Here is a 27058-nt window from a genome sequence, read left to right on the forward strand (position 1 = left end):
TTTATCAAATTAATTCTTTCACTTACTACTTTACTTACTCTTTGTTTATTCCATATTTAGTACTTTTGCACACATCTCGCTCCATGAGTACGTTTCATTATGGAATTCAATTGAAAATATAATTTAAAATACAAAAAAGCTGACAAAGTATTGCATGACTTTCTCGGTTATTAATAATAAAAATTACAAGAGTTAGAGGCAGAAAAAAAAATATATATATAATTTTTAGAGGTGGGAATAAGTTTAAAAAACTGTTTTTCTAAGATATTCATGTAAGCTTAACAAAATTTCGTAAGTAAAGTTTTTTCTAAATCTAACATTCTCTTCAATAAAGGCTAAAATAAGAATTTTTTTTTTAATTTCTTCATTTTAGTTATGGAGGTCTATAATAAAAAAGGAGATATTTCTAGATAGTTTTATGAAGAAATTGTCAGCTTTTAACAATTTTTTGAAAAATATATTAACCGAAAGGAAATAGAGAGAAAGAACAAAAAGTGTTTCAATTTTATGAGGGGGTTGATTTTTTGAAAAATTTTTTTTTTTTTGATTATGTATTTATGTACTGTAAGTAATAAATTTGCATTAATAAATTTTTCTCTAAAATGCCTCTGACGAAAATCGAATTAGAGTTTTTCAGGGTAGCCTCCATTCACTAAAAAAAAATATTATTTTGAAAAAAAGAATTAATACGATCAATATAAATAAATATTTGAAGAAAACGGTTAGATCAGTCCTGAGATGTAAGGCCAAAAGCAGTGTGACTCACAAACGTACACGTATGCACATAAATACAATGTTTTTTAGTCTACATGAACCAATTGGAACCCTAAATCGTTAAGTTTTGCAAAAAACCGGATTCTCCATTTTTGATATGGTTACCATACTTTTCTCTTTAATATTTCTATCTATATTCGCCGGGAAAGAAAAAATTATAAGAAGTCTGTTTACCGCGTAAGTCAATGATATAGAATGAAGTATACTGTTATTCCGGTCTGTGGCAAATATAAATTTTTTGTACCATCATTTAATATAAATTTTTAAACGTAAATCTAAATAATTTAAACTTATTTTTACTGTGCTTTTTTGAAAATAACAAATATAGTTAATTTACTATTGATTTCAAATATTTTCGTTTTTTTTTATACGTAAATATGTTTATTTACTTCTCCTGTGATAGTTATTTGTATTTATTATAATAATATGCTTATAAGTATTTATGAGAACTTCTTTTTAACATTTTTGTTATCATTATTAAAATGTACAATATTTTAATAAAGAATAATCCACTGAGAAAAACAATAAACAATTTTACAAAAGAAACAAACAAACATTTACAAAAATCACTCTACTTACAGGGCATTTACCAGCATATAAACAAAATCCTAATTATGCTGAGCACATTAGAGGATATAAGTAAATACTTTGAAGTATGGAAAAATGAAAATATTAAAAAATCAATAGCAACAGATTTTAATTCCTTCTTCGTCAGAGAATACAAATAATAAAAAACAGCAACAAAAATAAAATTAATGAACGAATGGGAATTGAACATAATCCCATTTTCAACTCTATACAGAAAATTAAATCAAAACACATCCCGTCAAGTATTTTTCATGATTTATTTAATATTTACATTGAACACTGTTCAAGCATACATGAAAATAGAATTTTTTAGCGTATGAAAAATGGCATGCCTGACCGGGATTCAAACCCGGCAGCCGCGGATGAAAGACCAAGATATTACCACTTCGTCACGGAGATCGGCAATTTTTAAAACCAGTATGATCCGATTTCTCCAACTCTGCAAGATAAACGCTTGACTCAGTTTGACCACATCATTTAAAGTGAATCTTCATCCAATGAGCCATTTCTTCAAATTTAGAAAGAAGAAGAAATCACTGATAGCCAAATCCGATGAATACGACTCTTGTGGAAGCACTTCTTAGCGTAGATCATTAACTTTTTCAGCAATAACCCAAAACGTGTATACAAGCGCATTGTTATGGTGAAAGAATACATTTTTTTTGACCAGATATGAACGTTTAAGTTAAACTTTTCATCACTACATTACACTTTTCAATCGATACATTAGTGAAACGTAATACTTCCGGTTGATGTTTCTGCCTTTTCAAATAGTCTATAAGCACCATCATCCATTACGATAATGCCAAAAAATCAGCTTTTCCTGCAGATGGATCCTTTTTCGTTTTCTTCAGCACACTTAACCAACTACCCACTGTTTAGTCTCGATGGTGAAAGAATACATGCTTCACCTACTGTTATAAAACGTCGAAGAAACTCAGCGGAATGTGTTAAGTCTAAACCCTTTTGAGAAGTGTTCAGTCGATTGCGTTTTAAGTAGACTGTCAACAAACGCGGCACTCATAGAGCGGAAAGCTTTTTAATACAAAAACATCATGTAAAATTTAGTGAATACGGTCAGTCGAGATGTTTGCAATGTCAACAAGCTCACGTAACTTCAGTTGGTGATTTATACGTTGATTTTTGTGACGATTTTATCGGTCATACAGTTTTTGAGCGTTCCGTGCGTTCATCATCTTAAATGGATGTGCAACCGCATTTAAATTCAGCAGCCCACTTTTTTTACCGTCGAAACGAAGGAGATAAATTCTTTAAAGTGAAATTTAACTCTTCTTGTTTCTGCGTCAATAAAAAATTAACCTATTTAAAGCAAAGTACTTAACGGCTCAAACTTGATTTTTTTCAATTTTTCTGTAAATGTCAAAATTTTATTGATTTGTGCGATCGCCAGAAATACGCAACTAAATGCACGCTTCTGAAAATATCGTAATCATTAGATTATAACTACCCCATCACTTGTCTCAGGCCGACAAATTTTCGAATGACCCTAGTAATATTTCCGATTAACAACAGGAAATTACTTTTTAATTAATCCCATTTTTCTGTTACACATTCTATAACGTCAGTCAATCTGTTTTCTTCGTTTTTTCTTTCCCGGCGAATATAGCTAGAACAGTTATATTAAAGGGGAAAGAATGATGACCGTGTCAAGAATGGGGTACCGGATTATGTGTAAATTTTTACGTTTTAGGGTCAACTAGTTTGTTCAGACCAAAAACAAAAAAAAAATTACATATATGTATGTACGAACATAAGATATTAACACATACGTACGTACATAAGTTTGTGTGACAATATTTTTGGCCTTATATCTCAGAATTGACGAGACCCATTACTTCAAATTTGGCTCAACTATTTCTATATAAGTGGCATTGGTCATACTAATTCTTTTTTTCAAAATTCGTTAAGGGGGATGGAAGATATCGTAAAAAAAATCACTTTCGATTTTTTTTCTGAGGCATTGTAGATAAAACTTTATTAAAGCAAATGTATTACCTAACAAAGAATATAAATTAATAATATATACATATATAAACAATCCAAAAACCTTTTTTTTTCAAAAAATCACCCTACCACTTAAAACTGAAATATATGTTTTTTGTTCTTTTTTTCTATTTCCCTTCGGTTTAAATATTCTCAAAAATTTCTTGAATGTTTATATTTCATATGAACATCTACCAAGAAATGTCTACTTTTTTTACTTCCTTGAACGAAATAAAGAAATTACTGTGATCGCGAAAATTTTGGTTTTCAGATTAGGATGTAATATCCATTCTGACTATCCCTGAATCCATTATGACTACTTTCAACGTGACGTCTCTACGTACGTTTGTATGTATGTATCTCACAAAACTGAAAAACGATTAGTCGTAGGATGTTGAAATTCTGGATTTAGGATTCTTGTAACATCTACTTGTGCACCTCTCCTTTTGATTGCAATCGTCTGGCCCAAAAGCGTCCAAAAATGCCAAAAATAACAAAAATGTATTTTGGACTTTTTCTTGACTGCAGTAATAAGCCCTCATTGATAGCTTTTCAACGATATGAGTGATATTTATTCTCATTGGTCCCAGAGTTATAGCCAAATAAAATTTTAATTTTAATTAAACATTTAGATCTTATAACGGGAAGGCACATTCGAGAATCGATGATTCCGATAATCAGTTCGAGTCCGACTCCATCTCCTTTTTTTTATAATTTAAATATATTGATTTATTAATAATTATTAAACTCTGATTGTAAAAAAACGTTCACAATTAATAATAATTCAATAATAACAATAAAAAATAATATGAAAAAATATCAGAAATTATTAATGAAATAGAATTGTATGTTATTTTCATTTTAAAAAAATGTGTATATGTAATTTAATAGGCGTACAAGGAAGTCATGTGGTGCCAAATCAGATTTTTTTAAATTATAAATCCAGGTTCTAAAATCCAGAAAAAACGTTTTCAATGAAAAAGCTGCCAAGATATAGTATGATCTGACCGGCGTAGCCAGGAACGTCATGCACTTTGCCAGCTTTTTGTAAATAATAAATAAAAATAAAATAAAAAAATCGTTATTTCTTTTAAAAAAAATAAAGAAATTAGTTATTAACCTTCCACTTGTTTTTTTGTGCTCAAGGTAAAACATAATACAATAATATGCCCAATCTTTTATGCCTCAAAAAAAGACTTCAGTCACCGTGGTTTTAAATCACAGGTTTATGAATAGTAAATAAAATCAATTCATTCGATATTCAATGTTTTTAGAAAGGCATTTATTTCGCGTTAAATAGTAATTACCTTCCTATTCCATTAATACAAAGATGCAGTTTTACATTACTTGCAGTACCGTGAACAAAGCAAAAATACTTTATTTATAAAAGAATAATAATTATATTGCATTATTCCGTTTAATGTTTGCTTTAGATACATTTACTTACACTTGACTAGTATATTTTTTTTAAAAATATCATTTTAAATACAATCAAAGCAAAATGAAGAAGTCACGACTCTTGAACTAAGAAATTTAAAAATAATAGCATGCTACTGAGTAAAATACATAGAGTACGTACACTAATATCATTAAAATAAAATAAAAGAATAACTCTTTTATAATGACATTCATTTTGAAAACCGTATCATTACGATATAAGAATTGTAAATAATAAAGAATAATATCACAACAAAGAAGATTTTCTACTAGATTTCTGCGATTACGTATTTTTTAACTACAAAGGCAATGCGTTTCTAACATTAAGTTTTTTTTTAAAGCATGCTTATTTCAATGTTATACCTAACGGATTTTAATACTTTTTACAAAAACATAATCTTATTTTTATTTATTATTATTATTATTATTATAACAGAGACGTATTTTTGACGTGAGCTTTGTTAATAAGGTCAAAGATCAGCTAAATGTAATGAGATTTGTTTAAAAAACATTAAAATTATAATTGAAATTAATATTAAATTAATTAATACAATTTGTATCATTTGAATTTACTGTGCGATATACCAAAGTTTTGCTGTACTTTTGTATAAAATAAAAATAAATAAATAATTATTACAAACTCAGAAGTATTTTATATGCTTTTTTAAACCAAGAAAGACAAGATAAAACATAATGAGTGTAAATTAAAAGAATTCGATATACTTAGTAAGAAATGAAATTGAGACTGATTTATAAACCATCATACTGAATCTTACACACATTATTCAGCCGTTAACAAAATATATTTACGTGAAGAAAACAAAAATATATATATACCACGTGATATTTAAGTATGGAAACATCTTTATACTGCATATCTTAGAGGTATTTGGAGGCAGAAAGAAAATCAGATTCTACATAGTTAAAAAAATTGCCATAATGTTGGGTTTTTAATTTTTGTCCGCTATCCTGGATACGCCATATTGAATCAAACTTAATTTTTTTAAATAAGAAGGTGGACACATTACAGATGATTTTGATTTCAAATTTTACAAGAAAAACAATGGCGAAACCTTTTTTTTCTGTTAATACCTTCGTTATCGAGTTATAAACATTCAAAGTTGCAACGACGTTAAAAGCGTACAGCAGGAGCGAGATTCACCAAAAGTTAGTTTTTTATGTTTATTTTTTGTGATGTTTCGATTACAAAAATTTACGGCTCTTTCTAATTTGAAGGAAATATAGTAACAGGGCATTCCTAGGTTGAGATACTGCAAGACTGTTTTTTCCACAAATAAATGAAGATTCTGAAGAATTCAATTTTCAGTGAGATGGGGCCCCACCACATCAAATTCGATAGTTCGAAGTTTCTAAATGAATCGTTGCCTCAACGCTGGGTAGGGCATATGGAAGCCCAAGATTTGGTACTACATTCTTGGCCCCCAAGATTCGCAAACATTATAACTAGTGATTTTTTTTTGTGGTGATATATTAAAGTGTTTATATTTCATCATAACCTGCTGATTTTATTGAGCTGAAAACCAGGATCACAGCTGCAGTAACTTCGGTCAGAAAAAATTGTCGGCAATGAGTTGCGAAAGAATTCACCTACAGTCATGATTGTATTCGTCCAGTAGAGGAAGGCACATAGAAAATTTAATTTGGTAAATGAAATTTAAAAAAAAATTTCGATAGTATGTAATTTGTCTTGTAATTGTAACATACTTTTATTATAAAATTCAACTGTTTGTATACGGAGCATTCTCTTTTTTATTTTTTCTGTAAGAACAGAATTTCGTAAATTTTTATAGCCTTCAAAAGAACAAGAAATACAAAAATCTTTGGTTCATTTTTTTTACCGATATCAATCAATACTTTCTTCATGTATATATTATTTCATATTTTTATTTTTTCATTCATTTTTTTTTATATTTGAAAAATAAAACAGAACACAATATTTCTCTATTATAAAAAAAAAATTTGTACATTTTAGTAATAACTATATAAATATATATACATCTGATTACAAAAATAACTTAAACATAACGTTGATTAAATATTACTTAAGACATAACATTGACGTTTAATAAACATAACAAAAAATTAAACGTAGAAAGGAAGGCAGATGAAATGATTTAATATTACTTATTTTATTCTAAATATGGGCAATAAAAGATTTTTTTAATTTTATTTTATTGTACGGTTTGTTTGAAATAAAAAAACCATCACAATAAATTTTCTTTAACATTGAATAAATATGAAATATGAGAATAAGGTGAGAAAGCCATTTGCTAGTCATCATCAGACGTTTGACAGATGTTGGATGTTTGTTATACCGTAAAGCTATGAAATGACTTGTAATTTAAAATAAACATAAAAGATTTAATAAAGGTGTATTAAATTAATAGCACATTAAAATAATAATTTATATAATAAAAAACTTATTTTATTTTTAAAACAGCTATTCATATAATAAAGATTTATAAATTTTTGTAAACAATAAATATTTTTGTTTTACAGTAAAGAAAATGTTCTAATCTTAATCGCATTATAAATAACAGAATTATTTAACGCACCTATTATACTTTTTTATTTTTCCTTTGTTAGGAAAAATATGACAAATCCCGGATTAGAATGAAAAAAAAACAATAAAAGGAATAAAAAAAAGAATAAATAAAGTATTCCATGGCATTTCCGGCTATGCCGCTCAAGCCAAGTATCAGAATTTCCAAATTTGGAATTTTTTTTTTATTTAAAGGGCTTCCTTAATATTTGGGGAAAATTTAGGAAAAATCTATGCATAAAGAAGTGATCCATAAAAAAGAAAAAAAATTAATTTAAAAGAGAATTGTTTAAACAAACTGAAAATATAATGTAAACATTTTTTTTAACTTACATGGAAATTACAATAAATACTGTTGTAATTTAAAAATGTAAATGTAAATGTAAAATAGAAATGGGAAATCGAAGCTGCACTCTTATTCTTTCACTTAAATAAGAGGAAAAATGCAACTGTATTTAAAGATAGTGCTGTCACTTTGTTTTCCAATTACCGACATCCTGTAGTTATACTAAGTCATGACTTAATCCTCCTACACAGCCAACTTTCTACGTATCCAATAAAAGACATAGGGTGACGTACGTACATTGTACAATAATTTTATCGAAATTAAGTGGATTACTTGACCTTCTTCCGGGTACAAATTCGTATCTACTACCTGAAAGTGAACCATCGTTTAATCTCCCACAAAAGTTCCCTTGGGTAAGATTTCTTTTAATTTTAATTTTAGTTTAATCCCTGTCCTAGAGAATACAATACTAAAATATATCTTCTACAAATAAAAAATAATTTATCCGAAAACACACACTAATAAATAAGTATTACTTTAACTTCATTTTTTAAGTCACTGTCAAATTAAAAATAACTTCTAGCAACGTAGAAACACTTACTTTTTCACCAGTTTAAAATAATCGAAATTTAAAAAAATTATTTTTAAGTAGATTTTATTTTACGAAAATTTTTTCACATTTTTTTACTTCATTAAAAATATGGGTAAAAATTACAAACAAAAGGTATCCGTAGAAAAAAAGATCATTTGCAAGAAATCCAATGGTTGAGAAACCTACTTATTGTTAAAAACAAGAAAAGGATTACAAAGAAAATCCGTAAAGAGCGTGTGCCAATAATCTCCCCCTCCCAAAGAAATGTAGGGGTTTACCTTAAATTTTCCAAACAATTTCCTTGAATTTTCATTTGAATATAATAATACAAACAAGATATTTATCATTATGCTACAACAATATAGCATCATTGTACAAGCAAAAAAAAATATATATACATACAAAAACATCTATATAAATAAATTATCTATTAGGAATATGCTATTTTTCATTTAATGGCGTTGTGTTTGAGAGAGGAACACGTGATGTAACACACTGCTGTTCTCTTACCTTAACTACAGAAAAAATCAGATATTTTATTCGCAACGTTTTATTTTGGCACATATTTTCTTAATCACAATAAATTTTATTTTACATAATAAGAAAGTTATAGCAATATTTTTTTTTCAAAAAAGCCCTCATTTTCACCCCCTTGGTCCGATTTTGCCCATAAACGAACCCGACCGAGATTTTGTATCGTTGTATTTTATGTATCAATTTGAAAGTGAATTGAAATATATATATATATATAAACTTTGGAACTGACGGTGGTTTTGGAGTCTGGAGGATGTGAAACGCGAAGACATGTCGAAATTTTCCGGAAGTCGAATCATAGTACCCACTACAAAAGGTAGCTTTCTTATGAAATCTACCTGCATGTCTTTCCTAGCTTTGCTCTGGACAGATTTTTATTTCAAATACGTTAAGAGTTTTAAGTATTTAAATACAATTGCGAAAATGATCAGAATATTCAATATAATAATCTGGGTCCGATCTGAATCCTGATCAAATGACTCTTTTACCTTAAAAATTATACAGCATCAAAAGTATAATTTCAAAATGAATCAAAATTCTTAATAAAGTTTTTTGGGCCCCAATTAATCCTCTGATGGCATAACGTTTTTATAACCAAAATTATACTTTAATAACAGTCAAAACTTGAAAACAGATAAATTATCAGAAATTATAAAAAATTCAAACAAATTTTTAAATCTTAATTACAGTTCCACGGACCTCTTTTTTTTTACAAAAAAAAAAAAATCCATCTCGTCTGCATTAATACTAAATACAAGATTTATCATTCTTAGAAATTAAAGGAAAACTAATGCTTTAAGTACAAGCACTATTCAACTCCAATGTTTTATTGGGGGCTTAAAATTTTATTTATTGGAGTAATTATTTACTTCTTTATGTACGAATATAAATGAAGTGTAGTCCTGAGTCTGAAGTCGAACATTCCTGGAATGTGTAGTTAATTGAAACCCAACCAACAAAGAACACCGATATCTTCAATCTTGTATTAAAATGCGTATAAAAGTAACTCTGCCTTTACTAGGATTTGAACCTTAGAACTCTCGATTTCGAAATCAGCTGATTTGCAATGACGAGTTCACCACTAGACCAACCCGGTAGTTCCCTGGCACCACTGTTTGTCTCCATCTGTTCCTACCCTATTCTTTCCTTTTCGTCTCATGATAACCTTCACTACTCTTATCATTTATTCACTTCAGCCTCTTCCTTCCTCATCTTTTTTCACCTTCGACGGAGCCTTCAATAATTGTATTTATTATTCCTTTTCTCATAATTATGCCCGATCCAATTTCCTTTCCTCCTTCTGACAGTTACCAATATTGGTCTATTTTAATTTATTCTTCTCAATACTTGTATGTTACTCTGTACACTCCCTGTACACTCTCCATCCTCCTCCAAAACCACATCTCAAAAGCCTTGATCTTACTTTTTCCCCAGTATCTATACTTCAATACCGTACATAAGTATACTCCAAACATAGAATTTTACCAACCTCTTTCTCAGGTTCAGATCCATGTTGCTGCAGAGTAGGTTTTTCTTTATAAAAAAAGGCAGACTTCCTAGCCGTTGAAATTCTCATCTTAATCTCTTCTTTATTCCTTCTGTCTTTAATTAGTACTGTACCGAGATAGTACTATCTTTTTATTTGTTAAATTTTTCCTTCTGTTGTTAGATCATCTACATCTTTTCTCTCATTCACCGTCATAATTTCTGTTTCCCATATTCCTTCATCCCTACTTCCAGAGCTTTTATTATTCCCGGTAATGTCCAAGGACAGTGATGCCCCTTTATCCAATTGGGTCGAAGTAAGGCAAGCTGGGATGTTCATACAACCAAATATTTGTACCAAATTTCAACTTCGTTGATCAACCGGTTTTCGAGATATGAGGCAAAAAGTGCTTAGAAATAAGTTGAATATCCCTCCACCACTAAATCGGATACATTTAAAACTTTGTAATTTTAAATAACTAAATAATTTTACCATATTAAAGCCTAATTATCTACGATCATTAAAAAAAAAAATTTATGTAAACTACCCTTTTCCTTTTTTTTTAAATTTTGTCCATAATTTAATATCATCAATGCCTCATATATTGAGCCACTTTCGAAGAATATATGTTGAGCCAGTTCGGAGATACTAATTAAATTCAAGTCCTACACACATACATATACGCGTATCATTCACATCTTCTGGAAATTTCTATAATTTTTTTGCTTTTTTTCTACAAAGAGGGTCTTCAAACGCTGATATTCGCAAAATCCCTGACATCCAAAATTTTGGAAGACTGCTGTACTTTCTCATTAATGATATGGTGCTGCAGCAGCAATAAAGCTAATGCCAAGAAAGTAAAAAAAAATTATACCACATTGAGAAATTCCTCTTATTTTTCAAGTCGGTTTGAAACATTTTTACTAAGTTAATGTGCTGTAATGTTTGTTCTGCAATTTTTTTTGTTGAAAAAATGAAACCGAACTTAATAATTTCTTTAAATATTTTAATTTTCCGTCTAGTTAGCGCTGCAAAAAATCTATAGCTCTAGAAGGGAAAGTATTGTAATCAATCCAATTTGGGCATTACGGTTTTTACCAGATATTGCCGTTTTGACCACCTAAGAAACCCAAAAAACCGAATGGAAATTTTCCGCATGTTAATGGTCATATGTATATGTGTGTGTTGGCCTCTAAATTACCTTATGTCTCTAGAACTACTGTACCGATTTTGACCAAAATTGGTCAGATTACTTTTATATAGGGGGCATTGTTGCCATTAAATTTTCAACTTAAAAGATCAATGAGGTGAGGCTGTAAAGCAAGGTCATCCTCAGTATCTCGAGGTTTCGCCTAATTAAGGTCATATTTTTCTTAAGCACATTTGTCAAAATAATACTTAAGCACATTTGTCAATAGTTAAAAAATAATAACATGTGTAAAAAATGTTTGCAAAATCAAATATTTGCAATAAACTATGTTGTGACGTCACATGGAGAACGGTAGAATTAAATAAATGAATAATATTTACAGTGTAAGAAATTAACTTGGTCTGGCTGGGTCTCGAACTCGATCGTCCGGCTGACTCGGTACCTGGTGCGCTAAGCCTCGCCGCTACACCAAAACCCGACCATACAAGCGAAATTTGTTCTATGTAAGTTGTGAAATTACATTAGTTTATTAGTGCCGACCGTCGCCGTCAGTACCGCCACACCCACGAAAATTAAATATGGTATGCACGCGCGCGCTTTATTTCGAACCATTGAATTAAATAAACGAAAAAATATTATATTTAAATAAAATGATAAATATTTTAAATTACGTGTATGTGTGTAAACCGTGCACAGTTATAAGGACTTTTGCAGTTGTGGAACACAGCTTCCCGGAAACACAGCTTTAGCTGTGACTGGAAGGTCCTACAATTGTGTTTTCAGCTTTTCTTGGGACGGGGAACTTCTTTTTAAGTATTTTAAATAGAGATATAGATATAGTAAGGTACAGCTTCGTTAAAATTAGCTTCACTACTTGCATTCAGTATGAAGAAACAAAAACAATGAATTTATTTGTAGGGTTGAAAGGCCATGAGTAATGCCCTTCGTATCGGAGATAGATTCCCCGCCATATTTTTACGTACTATGATTCAATAATCCTCTAAGAAGCATTGCCTAACGTATTCACTAAGCGAATATTCACGCCTCTGCTAGTGTTCTCAACTGTAATACAAGTGTTGGTTTCTGTTTGATTTCTAGCCATGCTAAGAATCTCAGACAATAAACGAAAGATATAGCCGCTAAGATAATTACGCCATGATAATGTGGCCAAAATTTATATTTATTAAATTTTTAATTAATTTAAACAATTAATTAAATTTAAAAATGTCCTTTTTTAGAATAAAGTTTTTAGACTTTCTCATCGATTACTTTTGCATTATGTATAACTATTTACATATTTTAAATATATATATTTGTTTTATTGATTATTTTTTAATATTTTTGAATAATGGATTTTTACATCCGCCTTGTCTTAATTCATTCTTCAGTTTTTTGTGGTTCCTTTGCTATCATTATTGTGTTTTCCTTTTATCTGTATACCGCTTCTTGAGAATTAATTAAATATAATTCTATAGCTATCACTTATTCCATTCAGTTTTGTTTTGAAATTAAGTAATTATTATTCAATTTTTTGTACATTGTTTTATCTCACCAGAAATAGATCGGTCTGTAACGGATACGCTTTGAACACACCAGAATTATTTATTCTTACTTCTTTACAAATAACGAAAGACTTTCGTGTGCTACTGTGACAGAAAATAAAAAACTGAAGAATGTGAAATTTATACTGGTTGAAACTTAAAGCTTAATATTAAGATAAACATTACATACGACCTCAAAAGTAGGAAAAAATCTTGTAGGGCTGATACACGTTTCTTTTGAGAAAAATAATAAATAGTTGTTTTTTAATAAATTTTTGATTTCTGCATTAATTTTATTCAAATCTAAGGATTCTTTACGTGTTAATGATATTTATTTGTTGTATTGTTCGTCAATGCATGAGATACTTTACAGCTTATATAGCGGCATTATTTACTTAGAAGGATAGATTTATGTGTCTTAAGCATTATAAAGTTTGTTTTAAGTGCTTCTTTGAGCGTTTTATGTGTGTGTTCACGCCAGCGAATGCGTATGCGTCCATGAATTCATATAATATTCTTTGTTAAATAAGAAAGAGAATTTAACAACTCTTAATCTAACTAATATAAAAGATTTTCTGTGACAATTCGAATCATCTGAGTCAATATAACATATTACAGGCTAATGGCCCAAGCAGCTGATAGTAATAAAAATGATACAAAATGTTTTCCACATTAAGCGAGTGGTAGCGTCTCAGCCTTTCATCCTGAGGTCCTGAATTCGAATCCCGGTCAGGTATGGTATTTTTCATACCCTACATTCCCATATCCCACGCCGCACAAGCTTCAAGCTTATGTGTCGATATCAATAAAAAAAACAAAAAATACAGCTTTAATCAAGTAATTTAATTACATAAAAGTTTACTTATTTTTTATAATTGTTCATAAACAAAACAGCAACGACATTATAAAAAAAATTTAACAAACAATACGAGTATATAGACAAAAGCTGAATTTTATAAAAAGAAATTTGCAAATGGAAGAAAACTTTTTTCAAACTTCTTGCCCATAAGAAATTATTTATTATAATTTAAAGCTATTCCAAACGACTTTATAATACAATATAAAATCTAGGCTACTGTAAATTCTTTCACGTAAAATAAATGATTATTATCATGAGAATCAGTTTAAAGATTAAGATTTTTTACTTGATAATGAATTATAGTGAGACCATTCTATAAAATTTTTCTTTAGTGAACGTAAAAGTTATAACAAAATCAAATACTGTATGATTATATATGTTTTTTTTTGTCTTTATATTTGCGAATAAAAAAAAAGTTGTTCGTACATTTAACTTTCTATTAAATATCAAATACATTTTTATAACATCATTTTAAATTCTTTACAATATTTTTTTCTTTAAATAAATAAAGTATTGCGCTTGTACTGCCAGGTTCAATCTGCTTGTTGTGGTTGCCAGGTCAGCTGCGTGGTGTGGGCGGACGTCAATGCCTGTACTCGATCTTCTGCCTCAGGCGATTCCAGTCTTTCCAACTCCGAGTCAAGAGCTGTTATAGCCAATAGTTATACAGCATACTTCACTCGTGTAAGAATAGAGTGAAGTATATCTGTACAAATCATGTGTAAATAAAATACTCGTCATCATAAAATAAAATTCAAAACCTTTTATTTTTAATTCATAAATTTAACTGACCGTTTAAAAAATTTCCGTTCAAAATTCGAATGAAATAACGTACATTAATAGTATACATTGTATTTAGTGAACTGTTTTTAACTAAACACGAGACAAGAGATTCACATCATTATGAGTTAGCCTTCGCTAAAGAATTACCATTTTCACACTCCGCCCGATGGGAATCTAATGTGAAATAAGATAAATTGGTCTTGCTCCGTTATCCTCCTCCCAGCTAAAAAAATTCTTAGTAACCTTGCGTTTAGTTCAACGTTTTACCACTAATTATTTTCAATACAGTTCAAGGATTAAAGATTACAGAAAAAAAGGAAAAAAGAAAACAAAAAGGTCCGGAATTTTTTCATCTATCGTTTAATTCATCTAAACTTCCACATTAAAACATTATCGCCTTTTTATTTAAAATGGACACAACCACTTCAGTATTTATAAAAATAAAGTCTGTATAAAAAAAAAAGACTTTTATAAAGTCTGTATAAAAAAAAAATATTGACTTTATATTTATAAATATAAAGTCAATATTTATAAAAATAGTCTGACAGGGCTACATATTTTTAAATACCTGGCCTATACTTAAACCAATGGTCACCTGGTTTAACAAGAAGACACACATATGAGGTAAAGAAATGTAATTAAACCACAATTATATAAATAATAAATAAATATATATATATTATATTAATATATTAGTATATAAAATTAGATAAGTGTTATCAAATATATATTCAACATATATTCATATGTATATGTATATTCAACATATATATCAATATATATTCAAGTGTTATATTGGATATTCAACAAAAAAAATCAAATTATTACTGAATAACTCATTACTAAAATTACTATTAAAAAAACAATAATAATAAACTCGTGTGGAGGCAGAGCATTCTAGTATACAAAATATTAAAGAACTATTGGAATATTTAGGATACCCTAGTCAATAATATTTCAAATCATCATAAACCAACGATTCTCAACCTTTTTAGCTCCGCTACACCCCAAAAAGTAAAAAAAAATATATATATGACGAATATTTCGCGAATTCTCAACCAAATAAGGCCTAGTTAAAACTATTTAGTCGTGGCTGTTTGCTAAAGTATGAGACGAAATGGGGGAAAAAAAGTGGGAAAAATTTATTTTTTTTCCATAAAGAAGTCAAATAGTTATCGCGGAGAAAGTGTTAACCCGGTTATGTTGCAGTTGGCTTACTTTTCCCCATTCCTACACCCCTGCGCGGGACCAATAGAAAAGTATTGTACTACGCAAGGACGTGTCCTTTAACTCAAACGGCCCTCCCCAACTACCGGCAAAACGTCCACCATGGCAAGTCAGGTCGCCCATTGGATCTTCTGTTATTTGATTTTCCGACTGCAGTAAGAAACAGCCATTGCAGACTGCCACACCGGTGTAAATTTTAATATAACCCTACAAAAATCGCTACTCAGCAGCAAAAAATTCGAAGTCCCCACATTTCTTCGCCACCACCCACCCAAGTAAGCCCGGACGGACGGCGACTCAATGAGAGGCTAATCTTCAACCCCCACATCCACACACGCCATGCAGCCACATCCCAACCCCGTAGGGGGAAGACACCCACTTTGTGACCTTACCGGTCACCACACCACCCCCTTCGTTCCGAGCCGTGACAGGCTTTACTGGAGATCGTCTTTAGACCCTCTAATTGATTACGTATCACAGTCATCAGCCAGGCCTCGGTCGGGATGCCACCAATGTAAATGCCTCGGCAGACATTTCCATCAGTAAATTACATATCAAATTTCGCCTTCACGTAGGCCTCAAACGGAGATCTTCATATCCAACCTAACATGATTTCCCTCAACTAATTGACCGAAGTCGCGGAAGTGCGAATCCCGCGTCTAGTTCATATTTGACAACACATTTCGTGACTGTGAATGCCACGGTCCTCGGTGATTTCCCATAAGCTGACCCAACTTAACCACAAAAGTCTCAGCACGTTCAGCAATCTTTTCCATATGAGTACTGAAGTGTCGGTTCTTATTAATCCACACGCCGAGGTATTTAGCACAACCTGACGTGCGAATGGTGGTCTCTCCAATTGTAACTCGTATTTCAGGGATCCTTCTCCTTCCCACAAGGGCAACCACCGTGGTCTTGTGAGGAGCCAGCAGTTGGCTTTCTTAGCTGATACATTTTTGCACTTAAACGACTTGAATGTGAAATTACAAGGACGTGAAAAACATTTTATTAATGATACATAAAGTTCATGCTTTTATTAAAAAGCTTGATATCTGAATCATTCGCCTTCAAAGCAAAATTTCTGATAAATTTCCACTCGTTTCCTATTATACTGAGAAAAATTTGGATGAAGGAGACACTATTATTTACCGTAGTTTGGATAGCATGAAAATGGATATGTGTGAGCTAAAAATTCTGGAGTATTTCCCGGAAAATAAAAATTATTTCTCAAAGAGATGGGTACGGAATCCGTTTACTGAAAACGTTGTTGCTGCTGCTAAGTTACCAGTTGAAATTCACATCCAGCTGATCGAAATGTCTGCCGATAAAACGTTACACCTACAATTCACATCTGAAGATTTAGATACGTTTTGGTTTGCTCGTCGAAGTGAATATGAAGTGAATATTTAGTCATAGAAGCAGTGAAAGTATTAATCCCTTTCGTCAGGTCTTACCTCTATGAAAAGCGTTTTTCGTCTATGGTTGCGATAAAAACTAAATATAGGAATCGTCTTTTATCATTTGAAAACAATTTGATTTTGTGTGTTTCTAACATAGAACCACGTACGGAGAATCTTTTAAATGAAAAACAAACGCAACCATCTCATTAATTCTTCTTAATAAAAGAATGAACTTTATCTGTCATTAAAAAAATGTTTTTTCACGTTCTTGTTAATTCACATTCAAGTCGTTCAAATGAGAAAATATAACAGGCAAGTAAGCCAACTGCAACACATACTCATTATTCTGTAAAAAAACATTGAGAATGGTGTTTGTGTATCCTGAAAAAATAATATAATCCTGATAATAAGATACCCCAAGATAATTTATCCTGATGGTTAAATAATGTAATTAATGGATGAATATTTCTTTACATGTTTACTTAAATGCAAGAAAAATGTTTTTGATAATGATTTTTTTCTCGTAAAATGATTTTATTGTTTATGTGTAACGTTGTAGGCAACTTTCGCCACCCCCTTTCATATCACCGCGACCCCCCAGATTGAGAAACGCTGTCATAAACTAACCCTGGTAAATAATAAATGACGTAATATACAGAGAGAGATTAATATACATTTCCACAGAACATAAAAAATAAACCCCACAAAAATCATTCATGAAAGAAAACTACAACACGCAAAAATCCAGACGTTATAAACCTCCTCAATAATTACAAAACGCCTAAAATACTGAAATTACTACACCGTATGGAATTTAACACAACCGCAATTTGAGATGTATATAAAAATCAGAAGGATACCAATGTATATCTTCTCAATCACAAAATGGCATTTAAACGAATTTATTTATTGTTCTATTAATAAATTATAGGTATATTACAAACGATAAAAAATGTTTATCGTGCAAAAATATTCTCAAGGTCAAAAAAATAAAAATATAATTATTTAACGTATACTATTATTAAACTATAATTCATTAACCGCATTTTTTATTATGGCAGCAGACGAATAAAGTAAAATATATTGAAAATTGATAATGACGACAAAACGTCTTTTGTAAATAGAAAAGAAAATACTGGGATCGTATCTTGGATGAGAAAATTATGTTCGAAGCAAATAACAGTAATATTATCTGAAAAATATTTTTATTTTACTGTAATCATAGTTGAAGGAAAAAAATGATCTTTTAATTGTTTTTTTTTTTTTTTTTTACTAATATTTTCTTCTTCCCTTTTTTTATTTATCTTTAATTACAAAAGTACCGGTGTCTTTTAAAGTAATTTCACGTTTTTTAAAAACATTTTATTACGTAATTCTATACTTATGATTTTACCTTTAGGCTCGACTTTATAATTGTGTTTGCAAACTGAACACCATGTAAGTGTTTTACTAGTTATTTTCAATAACTGAAGAAAGTGAAGACATAAAGATTAAAATCGATTACAAAAAATAAAAATAAATATTTAATGGAACTTTTTACTTACTTATATGATATGTAAATAAATGTGTGCTGTACTATGTTATTAATAAAACTGAATTTTATTTTTTTTATTTTTAAAGATAACTGTGTGCTTCAACTATGATGCTTAAATTTTGTGAAGAACCACTGTGCGGGTTGGCCAACATGAATTTCTACTATGTAACTATAGGTGAATATCATCAGATAGATTTAAAAAAAGAAAAATATAATTTACATAAAATGCAATTAATAAAAAAAATGCGAAAATTATGCAACAAATTCAGTAATTCTAAATAATTTGGGAAAGTGTATTTTAAAAAATTAAATTTTTGTAAAAGCTTACATGTAAAGCCAAAAATTTGTTTAGTTATTTGTCTATCTGTCTGTTAGATTGTTTATATGTTCTCGCGTCATGCGAGAACCAACCGACCGATTGCTACCAAATTTGCAGGATTTGCGTATTATCCAAGGGAAGGTTTTAAGCCATGGAACGAAGCTCTAGCCCACTTGGGGGTGAATTTGTCAATTTACGTTATTAATAATTAAAGAAGAATGAAGTGAATAATTAAAAATAAATTAATTTCTGTCACCATGGCAACAGAAATAAGTTATAAAGTTTTTTTGTTATTAAGGTTAAGGTTAAGACTAAGATCACTATAGTTTCTATGTCGAGTACCCCTTACCTTTCTTAGCTTCATTCTTTTATCATTTGTTGACGCGTTTCGGAACCACTCCATTGTCAAAACATATTGTACTTTTAAATTTCTGTAAATCTTCATATAGCGTTTAGTCAACGCCCTCCCTGTGGATGATGTCATGTCTTAACTGGCCTTTTTCTTGTTTATTTGTTATTAATGGTACTTATCTTTTTAATTTTATTGCAAACAGAAAATAGATAAATAAAAATAAATAGATGACGAGCGAAGCGAGTTCTGCTGTCCTGGGGTCGGCCCTGGAGAGCTCTCGGGTTGGACCCGGGGCTCTCCTGTGCCGATCTGGGCCACGGGAGTTAAGGGGCTAGAGCCCCAACCGGCTAGTATTAAATAAAGTACAATCCACTCGAATTTACTTTTTAATCCTTTCACAAACAAAACCAAAACGAGTGATTTTGAAATTCTACACACGGAAAGAATTAGGCTCATTTACTTGACTCTAACTTGTAGTTTAAAAATAATCAAATTCTTTTGTTATATGATGTAAAAATAATTTTATACGAAAAAGAAAATAGCATTAAAGGTACGGAAGTAATAAAAGAGCAAACTATTCGATTTCAATCAAAATAGTGTAACACAATTATGTACATCAAGCTATTCAATACAGAATATACACATGCATACACAAGCTATACATTTTAATGTATATAGAGTGTGTTCCCCCGGGAATTGTGGCAAGACAACTTATGGGACTGATTTAATAGATCAAAATAAACAAAAAAAAATATATATATATATATATATATATATGGACAAATGCTCTCAATTTTCTCTTACTGCTATTTTGTGTTTTTTTCAATAAAATGTATATCAAATAAATAAGATTTTTACTGAAAACGGATATTTTAAAAGAGATATTTAAATAAGAGCGGATATTTTGAGATTTTTTTCACTAGCGTAAATGTATTGAATATCATTTGCAAAATAATTAATTAGCTTTAAACACTTTACCATTGAAAGTTTTAATGAATTTAATGTATAATAATGACGCAATAACATTTACAAAATAAATAAGTTAAAAATTTTCTTAGAATATCTTAAATGGCGGCCATTTCAATTTTTTAACCAGTAAATATTAGCTTAATTTATTTTCTTAAGACTTTTACTGGGAGCAAAATAGCACCATATTTGTTGAAATCGGTTTATAAACAGCTGAAAAACGGCTGAAATTGTCAAAGTGGAACATAAAAAATAAGTAGTCTGACAATTACATGCCTGTTCTATTATTTTTTCGCCCCCCACCAAAAAAAAAAAAAAAAAAAAAAAAAATTATATATATATTTTATTATTATTAATAAATATTTATTACTTTTAATCCAATTAATGAAAGATGAGCTTAGTGAAGAAGGAGTTTATTTTAGATTTCAATCCGAAAAGAACTTTAATGACAAATTTTTTTATTTTTTTTTTATTGAAGAACCACAAAAATGGCGCAGAGAGAATAAATAAAGTAAAAATAAAGTGAGATAAGGCAATTGCCAACATGAAATTTTTGTTTACTTTATTGTCCTAATTATTTCCTTAAGTTTGGTCAACTCACAGAACACTTTGTACTGCTATTATTATTATTATCATTATCAACTCATGATTTTCTACTTGGCGGCTGGTCCCTTACGCCTCTGCTGTCGCCATCAAACCCTGCCACAAGCTTTCTCTTTCATCCCCTTGTAGTTTCCAAACATCACCTCAACTATTAACTTCATCTTACCTCTTCATCACTTCCTTTTTCCTTCTACTGACCCTTCCATGCAGTTATCAAGATTCCACTTTATCTAATCATATGTTCTAATTAGTTTCCTTTTCGTCTGTTTACTTCCATCATAAGTGCTCTTTCTTTAATAATACTGTTCATAACTTCTTTATTCCTCACATTTCCGTCCTTATTCAAAAAGAAGGATTTTCTCCATCCTTCTCGATATCCATATCTCAAAAGCCTCAATCGGTTCCTTTCTCTCTTCCTCATCGTCCACGCTTCGCTTCCACACAACAATACCCTCCATACGTAGCATGAAGTAATAGTCCAAACTTTTACTATAACCAAACTTTTTTTCTTCATACTGAAGACTTCCTTTGCCGTTATAATACTTCCTTTTATATCCATTGCGCTCTTTCAGTCCTCTGTCATCTTAGTACCCCAACATTACATATATATATATATATATATATATATGAGAGAGAGAGAGAGAGAGAGAGACAGATAGAATCTCTTTCTCTAAATTTATATATATATATATAGTAATTTAAATTAGAATTAAATTAGAAATAAATTTAAATTAGAATTTATATATATATATATATATAAATTCTAATTTAAATTTATATATATATATATATATATATATAAATATATTTTTGTGAAATTTTTTTGGCGTGAACTTCATTGGATTTGCTGTCTGCCCATTAACGATAGTTCTGTTTGATCACGTAACCTGTGAGATGGAACTGCGCCTCATCTGACAACCACCTTCTCCAGAAATTCGTTGTCCTCGTTAATGTTTGCCATCAATTTTTAACAGAAATCAAAGCGGAAGGGGTGATCGTTCTCCATGAGTTCTTGCACAATCTGTAACTTGTAAGGATGAAACTTTAAGTCGAATTAAAGAATTCGGGGAACACTTTCCCGGGCTCTTTTCGACTGAATCGCGTACAGTCTCAATACCATGTGGAGTACAAGCATTTCTTGGTCTTTCTGTCGGTTTCTTTTTCAGTTGATCCAGTCTCTTCAAAGTTTTTAATCCACATTTTTATGAGTTAGTGACAAGGTTGCCTCTGTATAAAGCAATTTTGCCAGCTGTATATGGCTGCCACTATGCATTTCAAAAGTTATCATTTTTGTGTCACCTAGTATGTATATATATACATATGGACGGAGTTAATAAGAATAATGAGGCACAAACCTAAAATTTCGATGAACAAATAATGTGAACATCTGAAAAAAGGAAAATAACATGTATAAGGCGTGATTTTATTTGTGAAGAATGAAACGAATTTTATCATCCCAAACACCACAGAAGAGTAAATTTATCAATAAAAAATAAATAAAAGTGACGAAAATCGGAGAAAAAATCTTTGATACCGTAAATTTATTTTCTTTCCAGTATTCATTTAGAAAACTATAAGAAGGTACAAGAACGTCAGAACAAAGAGAAGCAAGAGTGAAAACATAATTAAAATTGGAACAGCTACCCGCTTAAGAGGAAATAACAAAAGGTAAATTATAAAATAACATTTTTTTTTTGAAGCTGAGGAAAATATTAACGAAATTTTTACTGAAATACAATGACATATAGTCGTGAGATTTGTACTGCAGAAATTAAAAATGTATAGAAGGATACAAAAGAGCATGTGATCAAACAAGATCGCTTGAGAGAAGAAAATCTAATGCTTAGGACATAACTATGACGAAAGAACTGGTTTAGGCTCTACAAGAAATTAATGTTAAAAGGAACAGTGGAAGAATGCACAAATAGAATACGAATAAAGTAAGAGGATAAAACACAAGGAAAAAAATGGAATACAAACATGAACAGAAAAACGCAGGTGTAGAGTATATAATGAAAGAATAATTACCACAAAAGAAAATCAAAACCCAGGTAATTGGAAGTTAATATTGTGGCAAATAAAATCAGGTTCGCTTGCATTTACTTTATTAATAATTTAATGATAAAAAAGACTAACGTTATTAATATATTATTAAATATATTTAAAACAAAAAGAAAATGAACACTGTAAATTTAATTAATTGTTAATCGTTTTCTGTAGCAATCGCCTTGGCCTTGAGGATTAAATTCCATGATTAAAAATGCTTCCTTTAAATCGGCTCAGATATTTAACTTTAGCACATTAATATTAATATTTAATTATCCCGTATCATACCCCTTTATCGATATATACCTGTGTAATTCTTCGACTTGACAGTCAACTAGCCTTCTTAACCCAAGCTTCTTCCGCTATTAAAATACTTCTAATAGATTAATCGCTTTTAATAATAAATTACCGTTACTAAAAGAACTGCAATTGCAAAAAGGTAACCTCCACCAATTGCAAAAAGTAAAAATACGCAATTTTTTTCTAAGTAAGACTATTTATTTTATACATGTCAAAGAAAAATTTATTAAACAAGATCGGAACCCTGTTGTATTCTTTTATTTTTTCATTGTTGATAAGGTGAATGGCAGTGATTACAGACTGGCATAACATTGCTCGCTAGTCGCTTCAAGCTTACAAATCAAACACGATTTTAATTACAGAGTACAAGGTAGTAATTTCATAAGAAAATTTTCATCTCAGTTCTAAACTAAACAAATGGCTGTCAACAATTGAAATTGATCATATAAAAATTTATATATATATATATACAAATAATAACCAACCTTATTTAATTTATAGTGCCAATTGAGCAGAGCACAAAACAAAGAAATTAGTCGAATCAAATTAAATAAAAAAAATTCAATAAGGTGTGTAATTATTCTTTATTTAAAGATTTAAAAACCATTTATTTATTAATAATTCATAAGATATATAATTCCTTTTTGTAAAATATAAATTCCTATTTATATGAAAAATCCAGTATTAGTCTAGAATTCATCTGGTTACCTGGCAAACTTAAAGCTCGAGGGACCTTAAAACTTCATCTTCAGACAAACAATTCTTTTTTGAGTTTGAACCGCCTATGGATAGCATTAAAAAAACAATTTTACTTTGGATTTTGTTTCCTTTTTTGCCAGTATTTTTTCACTCTAACTTCATCTCTCCTTTTTTGGGAAAATTTTCTTCCTCTTGGTTTTCCTGAAAACACTTAAAATATTCAATTTATTTCTGAAAGTATTTCAGTCCAAAATTTCTTCTTTAATTTTTTTGTTTTTTTGAAACCAATTATTTTTAGTTTTTACTTTTCCGTCTAGATAGCGCTATAGCGCTAGAAGGGAAAGTATCATAATCGGTCCAGTTTGGGCACATGCGCTTTTCACCGGATCTTGACGTTATCATACCTAACGAACCCAAAAAACTAGATGGAAATTTTCCGAATGTTAAGATTATTCTACACATGGGGCATTGATGCCATTAAACTTTTTACTTATGAGGTTAAGGTTAAGGGGGAGGTTAAGAGGCTGTAGAGCAAAGCCACCGTCAGTATCTTGAGATTTCGCCTAATTAAGATCATTTTTTCTTAGGTACATTCGTTAACATTTAAAAAATAAAAATATTGGAAAAAAATTTTGCTAACTCGCATTCCCACCAAACAAAATGCTCTAAACTACTGCTAACTTGTGACGTCACAGAGCAGCGCTAGAAAGTGTAAAAACGTAACTCGGCCTGGCTGGATCTCGAACCAAATAGCCCAGTTAACTCGGTACCAGGTGCGTTAAGCCTCATGGCTATACCAGTCTGCCGACCGTACAAATGAAACTTGTTCTATGTAAATTGTGAAATTATATTAGTTTAGTTGGTGCCGACCGTCGCCGTTAGTACCGCTACACCGGCACGAATTAAATACGGTATGCGCGCGCTATAGTTAGAATCACTGAATTAAATAAACGGAAAAATATTACATATTTATATAATATTATAAATGTTTTAATTAAGTTATTATTTTTGTGTGTGTGTGTGTGTGTAAGCCGTACATTGGAAACAACCCACAGTTGTAGGACTTTCCAGTATTCTTTCAACTGAAGTTCTACAACTGTGTTGTCGGTTTTTGTTTTTTATTTAAAATGATTATTAATGTTAATCTGTTGTCCTCCATTTTTTTAGTGTCCATAAAAGTCCAATCTTCTTTTTCTTACAGATTTCGTTATTTTTTCTAATTTCTAATTTTTTTTCTAAATTTTTTCATTAGATCTTAAGATATTTTGATTATTTACACTTAGGTATTAACATTTATTATAATTTCGCTACATAAGCTTGAAGCTTGTGCGTGAAATCGTCTGGTTTAATGGTTGCGTTATAGAGTCTAAATTCCGTGTTAAAAAAACCGATTTTTTCTTAATTTTTTTTTTTAGTGTAGATAACTATCATTTTTTTGTGTATTTTATGAACAAATGAAGGAAGGATATGTTATTCTAAAAAATAACTTAGCATCTTTTTTTTATAAACGGTAAATCATATTTTAATAAAAATATATTTTGGTTAAAAAGTAGGATGATAAAATTAATTTTTTTTTAATAATCGATTAAAGTGAATCCTCCAGTGCTATAGCCAATTTTCGGAAGAAGTGCTGCCTTTTTAGCCACTTTTATTTATTGTAATAAAGTAACTTGTAAGCTATTTATTATATATATGTTATAGATCGCTCTTGTGCATAGGCCTTTTTGTCTAATTTTGTACGCTTTAGCAAATAAAACCAAATCAGAAAATATTCTTTTAATTGTTGAAGAGATCGAAGATTATGCAAAACAGTTTTCTCATTAAGAAATTGTAATATCCTGAAAAACAGATTAGAAAATATTTTAACACTTTTTTTTTCTTTAGTAGAAGGGGAATAAATACCATAAAGTTCTAACGAGTTTTTATTGAAATACTTGGTATTTTTATCACCTTTTGACATCACCACTCCGTGTCCATTCCGACAGAATTCCTCCCTAAGTAGAATTCTGTGGTCTTGTAAATAACGAACAGCCTTTTCGGATAATGTAGCTTGTTACTGCAATATAAAAAAAAAGAAGTAAAATACTGATTTCAGCACTAATAAGAAAACAAGAGGTAAACGAAATCTGAATAATTACCAAATACATCAAAATATTGTTTATGTCAACTAACTTCTTTTAACAAGTCTCTTAAAAATTAAAAAACACGGCTGCCAACAAAAAACTAATAGGATATCACCTGGACACGGTTTTTGAAATTCGCATTTGATTCTCAAATGAGCGCATTCTGAGCGAGTTAGACGTGCGGATGACAAACATTGCATGACAAGCATGCAGGTGGTATTTCGTACGTGTTTGTATATAATACAAATAATTTCCTTCTATAATTTTTAGTTTTGTTTTTTTGGATTTTCCTGAAATTTCTGTTTTAAAAAAGCCGAATAAAAGGTACCCGAAATTTATTTTATACTATAAGTATCATGTGGGAAATCATGTTAGCGTGACCATAGCAAACAACTTTTGTACAATATTTGTTATCTCGATTTTTGACGTTTAACGGAGTTACGCTCTTCACTTAGTTTGAGGAACGATTTTTCTTTTTTAAGTGGTCGAAAAAAGGTAGCTGGAACCTAGGTTATATCAGGAAAGCCAGTATGGTTTCATGAAAGGGGTTGGCACCGAGGATTGCATCTTAAATGCTCTTGCCGAGGTGGAAAGCGCCAACTGCAAATATGTTTTGGCAATCTTTATTGACATAGAGGCAGCATTTCCTTCCTTGTGTTTGAGTTCTGTCCTCTATGAGTTGGAATGCCACAATTTTCCCGTAGTGCTACAGGTCGTAGTACGTGACTACTACTTTTCTAGCCACACGGCTCTGCTTAAAGATACCCACCTAGTTGTGGAAGATCTGTCACCAGGGGAAGCACGCAGGTTTCCGTTCTCGGTCCCTTGCAGTGGAACCTGGTCTTTGACTGATTTCTGGGCTGACATTCCCAGAAGGGGTTACGGCCCAGGC

General features: G+C 30.3%; 1 protein-coding gene across 3 annotated transcripts in view; it reads right to left on the minus strand.

Moving 5' to 3' along the window:
• The window catches only part of dgo (ankyrin repeat domain containing protein 6 diego), a 547244-nt gene that overhangs the window by 466959 nt on the left and 53227 nt on the right, over positions 1 to 27058 (minus strand). The window lies entirely within an intron of this gene.

This window comes from Lycorma delicatula, chromosome 1 (assembly GCF_047948215.1).
Source record: "Lycorma delicatula isolate Av1 chromosome 1, ASM4794821v1, whole genome shotgun sequence".
Classification (NCBI taxonomy): domain Eukaryota; kingdom Metazoa; phylum Arthropoda; class Insecta; order Hemiptera; family Fulgoridae; genus Lycorma; species Lycorma delicatula.